Here is a 9,487-nt window from a genome sequence, read left to right on the forward strand (position 1 = left end):
TCAAAGAATGAGTTAAAAAAAGGGACAGGAGGCCGGCCGCGGTGGCTCACGCCTATAATCCCAGCACTTGGGGAGGATGAGGCAGGCAGATCACAAGGTCAGGAGATCAAGACTATCCTGGCTAACATGGTGAAACTCCATCTCTACTAAAAATACAAAAAAATTAGCCGGGCATGGTGGCCGATGCCTGTAGTCTCAGCTACTGGGGAGCCTGAGGCAGGAGAATGGTGTGAACCCGGGAGGCGGAGCTTGCAGTGAGCCGAGATCACGCCACTGCACTCCAGCCTGGGCGGCAGAGTAAGACTCTGTCTCAAAACAAAACAAAACAAACAACAACAAACGGGACAGGAGAAAGAAGGACAGAGAGGAAGAACAGGTGTGTGCGCGTGTGTGTGTGTGTGTGTGTGTGTGTGTGTGTGTGTGTGTACAAAACCAGGAGGACAGAAAAAGATAACAAAGAGAAGACATAAAAGAAAACAAGAAAGGTGGAAAACAGATTCAATGAAAGTTTGGTACAATACAAATTTGAAAATGAGGGAAAGAAAAGTAAAGAATATAGAAAAATACTTGATGAGGAGGGTGAATAAGAGATGGAGAAATAATAGAAAAATAAATATCTACTTTTTTTTGTAAACAAATAGCAGTAGAGAGTGACAAATTGATGCCACACCAGATGAGCATATAAGAAAGAGGAGAGGGGCCAGGTGCAGCGTAATCCCACTGTGGAAGGCCGAGGCCAGTGGAAGGCTTGAGCCCGGGAGTCAGAGATCATCGTGGGCAGCATGGCAAAACCGTGTCTCTACAAAAAACAAAACGAAACAAAAACTATCCAGACATAGTTGTGCATGCCTGTGGTCCCAGCTACTCAGGAGGCTGAGGTGGGAGGATCACTTGAGTCAGGTGAGGTTGAGGCTGAGGTAAACTATGATTGTGCCACTGCACCCCAACCTGGGTAATAGAGTGAGACCCTGTCTCAGAAAAAAACAAAGGAAGGAAGGAAGGAAGGAAGGAAAGAAAGAGAGGAAAGAAAGAAAAAGAAAGAAAAACGGAGGGAGGGATGGAGGAAGGGAGGGAAAAGAGAATAGAAGAGAAAATTTAAAAAAGAAAAGAGGAGAGAAAATTTGGTAGGGGAGAGGAGGTTTAAGCAAACATATTAAAGGGGCCAGGTGCAGTGGCTCACATCTGTAATCCCCAAATCTTGGGAGGCCAAGGTGGGAAGATTGCTTGAGGTCAGGAGTTCAAGACAAGCCTGGGTAACAAAGGAAGTCCCCATATTTACAAAAACAAAAAATGAAAAATAAAAAAAATTAGCTGGGCACAGTGGCATGTGTGCCTGTAGTCCCAGTTACTGGGGAAGCTGAGGCGAGAGGATGATGTGAGCCCAGGAGTACAAGCGTGCACTGCACCCCAGCCTGGACAACAGAGTGAGACCCTATCTCAAAAAACAAACAATAAAAATCCCAAATATAAAAAAGGGAGACAGACACAAAGAACAAATATAAATGGAAAGAAGAGGAAAAGATTTCTAGACTAAAGACAAGAAAGAGGCAGAGATTATAAAAAAATGTAATTCAGAGATTATGAGAGAGAGAGAGATGAATATGTCTGGAAAGAGAAAATAGGAACTAGTAGAAAATGATTTTAAAAAATGAAAAAAGCTAGAGAAAGAAAAAGATGATGAGCAAAGAGAAAGACAGAGACAGAGGATAAATCACAAAGGAAGAGATAAGGAAATGGAAAGTGAGGCAGGAGGAAGAGGGTCCTCAGCTAGTTTATCCAGGGTGAGGATGCAACCTTGACTTGCTGTGGAAATGATGCTCCAGTGCTCTGGAGGAGGAGCTGTTGGCCAAGTAGCTGCTAGACAGCATACACCCCAAATCATCTCTGACCTTCTTGGTCATCAAGGAATCCTACAGAGGATCCTCTGTAGGACTGTACAGGAATGATGACCTTGTGACATCCTGCCAGGAGTGGCGATGGTGGGGAGCTTGCAACCACGAATCTCTGTCTTATTCCTGACCTCTTTGGGGTTCAGCCAATTTACAACAAATGGAGCTGTCAGTGATTATGTTTGGGGAAGTGCAGAGTGAAAAGGGCTGTTCTGAGCCTCATGCTGAAAATTGAACTATGAAAACGTTTAAACTTACTGCCATACAGCAAGCCCAAGTATCAGCTGTGGCTGGCGCACTAATGGCAAGCTAGAAATACAATGGGAAACACCTGGGATGGTGTCCAGTAGGATGTCAATTTACCAGCTTATGAAAAATCCAGTAGGATGTCAATTTACCAGCTTATGAAAAATCCAGTAGGATGTCAATTTACCAGGTTATGAAGACTAGTGAGTTAAAGAGACTGGTATATTCATCCTATTACGTGAAGGAAGAAGCTTGCTTGGACTGCACTCTGTGGTAGAATCCATCATTGAGATAATGCTGTAGCTACCCTCGATATGTGTTCAATACCTCCTTGGAGGAGTTTATCAATTTCAAACATTCTTCTAACTTTGATATAGCTCAATAAATATGTAGAATAATTATTCTAAAAGTTTAAATACTTTTTCTTTTCTTCTGCAAGTACCAGATTTTTTTTTTAATTTTTAAGATTTGGGATACATGCGCAGAATGTGCAGGTTTGTTACACAAGTATACATGTGCCATGGTGGTTTGCTGCACCTATCAACCCATCATCTAGGTTTCAAGCCCTGCATGCATTAGGTATTTGTCTTAATGCTATCCCTCCCCTTGCCTCCCACCCACCGACAGGCCCTGGTGTGTGCTGTTCCCCTCCCTGTGTCCATGTGTTCTCACTGCTCAACTCTCACTTATGAGTGAGAACATGCCATGCTTGGTTTTCTGTTCCTATGTTAGTTTGCTGATTTTTAAAGAATCTGTTCAGAGCTCAGAACTTTGTGCACTTGAAAACGTTTGGCAAATGTATATCCAACTAAAAAGAGTAGCTTTCAAAGAAATTTTTATCTGTGCTAAGCCAATTTGAGTAAAACTCTCCTATTCGTGGTATCTATACTCTCCCCTCTGATGTTTCAAATAGATGTTCTCTAGGAATGTCTTAGACACCTAAGTATCTGTAGCTTTTAAGCACTCACTAGTTTTTCTCTCATCAGCTCTTTTCAGCTTCACAAAAAAATCTGTTCATGAAGCATGGCATCCAATCCTAAGTCTTCCCCTCCTTCCTGTCAGTCTTTATTTCTAGGAAGAAAAACTAAGCCTTAATGAACCTAATTACTAGAAAGCGTCTGGTATAATAAGGTAGTCTTCTTGGGGGTCAGATTGTTCGACCCAGAGAAGACATACCTGGGTAGCTTTGGGGGCCATAAAACTAAACATGAAGACTTGTGAGAAGATTTCTCATTATCTTCTACCTCCCATGCGGAACTTTCCAAAATACACCGTAAAGAAAGAAAAATCAGTAAAATCATGCATCTTAAGTCTCTTGTTTGCATCGTAATCATCACAGTCCTCCAGTTATTTCTAACACATAGAACCTAAGAACCCACTGGTACGGTAACTGTGGGGGTGTTGGGAAGGCAATGATCAATCCATTAATCCAACAACTATTTGTGGAACACACAAAATGTGCCAAACACTATGCTTTCTGGGCATTTGGGCTACATGAATGAACAAGACACAAATATCTATGTACCTTTGTACAAATATGGTCATAAAGATGACTAACCTAGAAAGCAAATGTAGCTTCTATGATTCTTCTCGTATCATGTCTTCAAAGATGCTAATTTAGTCTTTTAGTATCAAGCTGACAGATTCCAGGTTACTTTTAACTGTTAATGTTCAATAAAAAATAAATAACTCTGTGAGTGCGGAATTTAGATAGAGATCTAATCAAGTGGACCAGTCGATGTCACTGGGCAATCATCTCTCAGGCGCTGTTTGGACATCTTCACTGATGCAGAGCTCACTATTAACCAAAGGCAGCTCAATTTCCCTTTGTTCATGGCATCCGTTTGGGACTTTCAAAAAGCAGATTGCAACAGAGATTAGACAGGTGTTAAGGTCTGAATTGTGCCTCCCCAGAATTCATATGTTGAAATCTTGAAATCCTAAACTCCAAAGTGACTATTATTTGGAGATAGGGCCTTTGAGGAAGTAATTAAGGTTAAATGAAGTCATATGGGTGGGGCCAGAATTCAATATGACTGGTGTCATTTTATAAAAACAGAGAGACACCAGGCATGCTCAGACACAGAGGAAAGGCCATGCGAGGACACAGGAAGAACATGACCGTTTGTAACCAAGGAGAGAGACCTCAAGAGAAACCAAACCTGCTCATGCCTTGGTCTTAGACTTTCAGGCTTGAGAACTGCAAAAAATCCAGTTGCCCCCTAGTCTGTAGTATTTCATTATGGCAGCCCTAGCAAACAAATGCAACAGGCAACACATTTATTGGGAGAAACATCTCTGAAGGAAAAAGGAGGGTACAGGAATGGGTAGGAAGAATCTTCAGGTAGCTCTGTAAATCGGACACCTGTGAAAGAGAGAAGGAAGTAGGATGATAGGAAGTCTCAGATCTGAGAGCAGTTCCAAGAAGGTTTCAGCTATGTTGATGAGGAGTTCTTGAAAAAAGTTGCCCATCAGAAGGGTCTTGCATCAAGCAGGAAGGGCCTGGCATAAGCACCCTCACTATGCTCAGTTATTAGTTGGGAAGCAGCCCAGGTAGGTCCAGAGGAATAACAAGTGGTCTGTCAGTCAGCTCTGTTTTGCAGCAGGTTCTCTTGGAGATGGTCTGGGCAGAACCCTGTTCGTGTCTGCTACAGTCAGCTCTGACTATTAGAAAGCAATCCTTTTCATGAAACCAAAAGCAGACTCTCCATATTCAACACTAAATACTCCTCAGTTACTGACAGTCAATGTAAATGAGCTTACAACTCCCTTGGTTGAAAGTAATAGAAACTCTGTTTGAATTAGCTTAAGCAAAAGGAGAATTGTAGAAAAGGTATTTAGTTAACGTATGGGATTCCAGGGCTGAAAGAATATTCCCGGGGCTTGGATTCGCTGTAGTGAAATAAGGATGTTCCTTCACTTTGTTTCTCATTACCGTTTCTCTTCAAGCAACTACACATTACTGTCTCAATACACGCTGGTTTCCTCAGCTCTTCAGTTTCCATTGTGGGGCATGGCTGCCAACCACTTCTGCATTTATATATTCATGTTAGATACAGTTCAGACATGGTAGAGTAATAATCATTTCTGGGTTTCAGTCCCAGTTCCAGAATTCCAGGGGAAGTATTATTGCTTTAATCCACTGTATTTGTTTATGGAAAGTAAAACACAAAGGTGGACTGTTGAGTAAAAAGAAATATTAAAATATTGCTAAGTACTCTGTATTGCTACTATGTGTACTATTACTATTGTAATTTATCCATTTATGGGCTCCAAGAATAAATTTAAAAATAAAATTAACGTTAAAAATGTGGTACATGTATATCATGGAATACTACATAGCCATACAAAATAATGAAATCACGTTCTTTGCAGCAACATGAATGCAGCTGGAGGCCATTATCCTAAGAAAATAAATGCAGAAACAGAAACCAAATACCAAATGTTCTCACTTGCAAATGGGAGCTAAACATTGGGTACACATAGACACAAAGATGGGAACAATAAACATTGGATATTTTAAATGGGGAGAGAGGAAGGGACCAAGTGCTAAAAAGCTACCTGTTGAGTGCTATGCTTACTACTTGTGCAATGGGATCATTAGAAGTCCAGATCTCAGCATTATGAAATATACTCGCATAACAAACCTGTCTTGTCTTAAGCCAGTCTTGAAAATGATAACAGGCTGCTTTATTTGCCTCATTTCAATTTTGTGCTGAAGAAGAGAGACTGTACTTTCCACTTCATCCAAAGTGGCTCAGATCTGTCCCTTTGTTTCACAGTGCCAGATTTAAGAAAATAGTAATATTTTAAAACCTTAAAATGTGTTTTTATGCTGTATGTTTCAGTGTCACAATTTTCACCAGCACCGTTGGAACATACCCGTTCAGACCAGTATGGTGTATGAACAGAAATGCTAATGCACTAAGCACTCATGTTAATGGTTAGTTAACAAAAGAAATAGATTCTGAGGTTGCTTGCAAATTATGTGAGGAGGAAGGTAAGGAACCTAGGAAATAATTAACTAGCATAATTCATTCAGATATATTTCCTCTGAAAGCATTAAAATGTCATTGTTGCTTCCTGAAAGAATTACTTTAAAGCACATATATATTGTGGTTCTTTTACATGATTTTCAGAGAGCTGATTGTGTGGTTTAGAAAGTTAAAAAAAAAAAAAACACTAGAATCTCATATTCAATTCAGCCTTGATTTATAGACTATAGATTCATACAAATAAAAATTTAATTTTATGATCTATTCATTTAATGGTAGTTATATAATGCTTTAAACATTTTTAAATCCCTTTTATTAAAAACAAATATAAGGCTTCTTTGGAGTGGGCAGAATGGGAGATATTAAATAAATCAAATGTTAAATAAGAAAAAACAGTTTTAATTAATAAAGCTGTGTTTCTAAAAGTAGCTTTTATCACCTTTACTATTACTTACACTTAAGTTGACTGACTAGAAACTGGGAGGTGCCAGGCTATTAGACCTGAAAAAGTAGTGCCATGACCATGTTGAGGGAAAGTCAGGAAAAGTGTCTTTCAAAATTATTCTGGGGATTTATATTATTCTGTATCCAGGGACTAAATTATTTAGCTCTACTAATTGTATAATAGAATATGGAAAGTCTATTTTACACTGAGGAAAGAAGCTCAGAATGCTTCCTCTGAGTTGTACAAGTTTAGTAATTTGAATAGATACTTTTTATTTTTGTTTTCAGTAACCGCGTTGGTTAATTTTAGGTGCCCAACTTATACTGGATTAAGGGATACCCAGCTAGCTGGTAAAGGACTATTTCTAGGTCTATTTGTGAGGGTGTTTCTAAAAGAGACTGGCATTTGAATCAATGACCTGAATAAGCAAGCACCATCCAATGGGCTGAGGTCTGGGATGAAACATAAAGGCGGAGGAAAGGAGAATTCCCACTCACTTCTGGACCTGAGGAAACCTTCCTTTCCTGCCCTTGAACATCAGAACTCCAGGCTCTCCAGCCTTTGGACTCTGGGATTAGCACCAGCAGGTCCCAAGGTGCTCAGGCCTTCAGCCTTGGACTGACAGTTCCATCATTGCTTTCCCTGGTTCTCAGGCCTCCAGACTTGGACTGAGCCATGCTAGTGGCTTTCCAGGTTCTCCAGCTTGCAGACGGCGCATTGTGAGACTGACTTCCCAGCCTCTATAACTGCATGAGCCAATTTCCCTAATAAATCCTCTTTCATATCTCTCTCTCACTCTCTCTCTCTCTCTCTATAAAATATCCTTTATATATATATCATTTATATATATTTATAATTTACATATAAATAAATATATTACATATAAATAAATATATGAATTGTGTGTGTGTGTGTGTGTGTGTGTGTGTATATATCTCCTTTGGCTGTATCTCCCTAGAGAACCCTAGTACAGCAACTTAGATTTTTACAGTAGCATTTGGCATCCACCTTCTCTCCACGTATGCTTTTAGTTTAGTACATCAGTGGAACCCGTAATTAGAGACAAATGTGAGATGTAGCTACATTTCCTCAGCTTTCCCTCACTCCAACATTTTTCCTCATCTGCAAAACTCTTCAGTTAAAAGACTAAGAATAAATCCTCATTAACAACCAAAGGAGCTAGTCCCGTGCTAAAGCCCATTTTAAAAGCAGGCTACTTTTTTGGCCACTAATTGCTTTGCTTTATATTCAAGCTCTCTTGGGGGGTTTCCAAGGTCCTTCATGATCTTTTTCCTAGCTACTGTCCCCGGACATCTACTTTATCAGGTCATTACTTTGTGATTCTTCACAGGTACCATCTAATCCATGTGTCTTCATCATTTAACTTTTGCTTATTGTGGTTTTTATTCAACTAAGACAGCCTTCCCCAGCTTCCATTCAGATTTTTTCCAAATCAATCCATCCATTCTCCTTTTAGCATATTTCTCTATAATTTCATGGATACTGTTTAATTATAATATGTCTCCGTCCATAGATTATAATTTTTATAAAAAGATAGGCATTGTCTGGACCCCAGTGCCTGACACTTAGTAAGCGATAATATGTCTGTTGAATAAAAACATAATTTCTATTGTCTATAAGTACTTGTTTGACTTCCTTACTAACTAGGCTGTGAACATTTAAGTATAGCTGCTTCTGGACAATATCACTGCCTCATGAAATACCAGTGAGTTCATGGATGCTGAAAAAGTCATGGTTTATTAAAATCATGAGGTACCAGTGATGGCCAAAGGGAGAACAAGGAATAAAGTAAAAACGGATGAATCATGTGAGTTTCAGTAAGCACTTTTTTAGCATGCTGAGATGAACTATATTATGCTTCACTATCATGTCCTCTAGAAGGTAGAATATTTCAACAATGAAATTTTTCAGAGCTGAGTGTTTATAGCAGAGCATTAACAGAAGATAAAAGGAAATATAAAAGTCTTCTGTATTTATGTTTCATCTATAAAGAAACCAGAATGAACTGTCCCTACTCAAGAGCATAACAGAATGATTTAGGGTAAAAGATATTGTACCCTAAAGAGATATTACCCTGTAAGGAAGGTATTAACATGCAAAGGTGCATCCTATTTTTCTTCTCATTATTGGAATTTCATGTCCCAGGCAAAACAGATGACTCCTATTACTGTAGAACATCCCACACCCACAAATCATGCCAGAACTGTCCCAAAGGAAATCTTCAACTTTTATATCAATCTGGACATGTCATTATTTTTCAAATACTCTTACAAAAGAAGTGCTTCATCATTACTTTGACATCCTTGAGAATAACTCAAATGAATTCTATTCATTGCAAAGGAAAAAACACAATTATTTACATTTAACAGACCTGTTTTCTTCCTCTAGACTGAGAACCCTAATATCTTTAAAAAATTATTTTAGGTTTTCGGTTTCTTTTAGATTCGGGGCACATGTGCAGGTTTGTTACATGGGCATATTGCATGATGCTGAGGTTGGGGGTACAAATGATCTTGCCACCAAGGTAGTAAGCCTAGCACTCACTAGGTAGTTTTTCAGCCCACAGTCCCTCTCCTTCTTTCCCTGCTGTAGTATGCCCCAGGTCTATTGTTCCATTCTTTGTGTCCATATGTACCCAATGTTTAGCTCCCACATATAAAGAAGAACATATGGTATTTGGTTTCAAGTTCCTGTGTTAGTTAACTTAGGATAATGACTTCTTGCTGCAACCATGTTGCTGCAAAGGGCATGATTTCATTCTTTTTAATGGATGCATAGTATTCCATGGTGTATTGTACCACATTTTCTTTATTCAGTTCACCATTAATGGGCATCTAGGTTGATTCCATGTCTTTGTTATTGTGAATAGTGAATTTATTTGAATATTTTCT

This window comes from Macaca fascicularis, chromosome 2 (assembly GCF_037993035.2).
Source record: "Macaca fascicularis isolate 582-1 chromosome 2, T2T-MFA8v1.1".
In the NCBI taxonomy this organism is placed as follows: domain Eukaryota; kingdom Metazoa; phylum Chordata; class Mammalia; order Primates; family Cercopithecidae; genus Macaca; species Macaca fascicularis.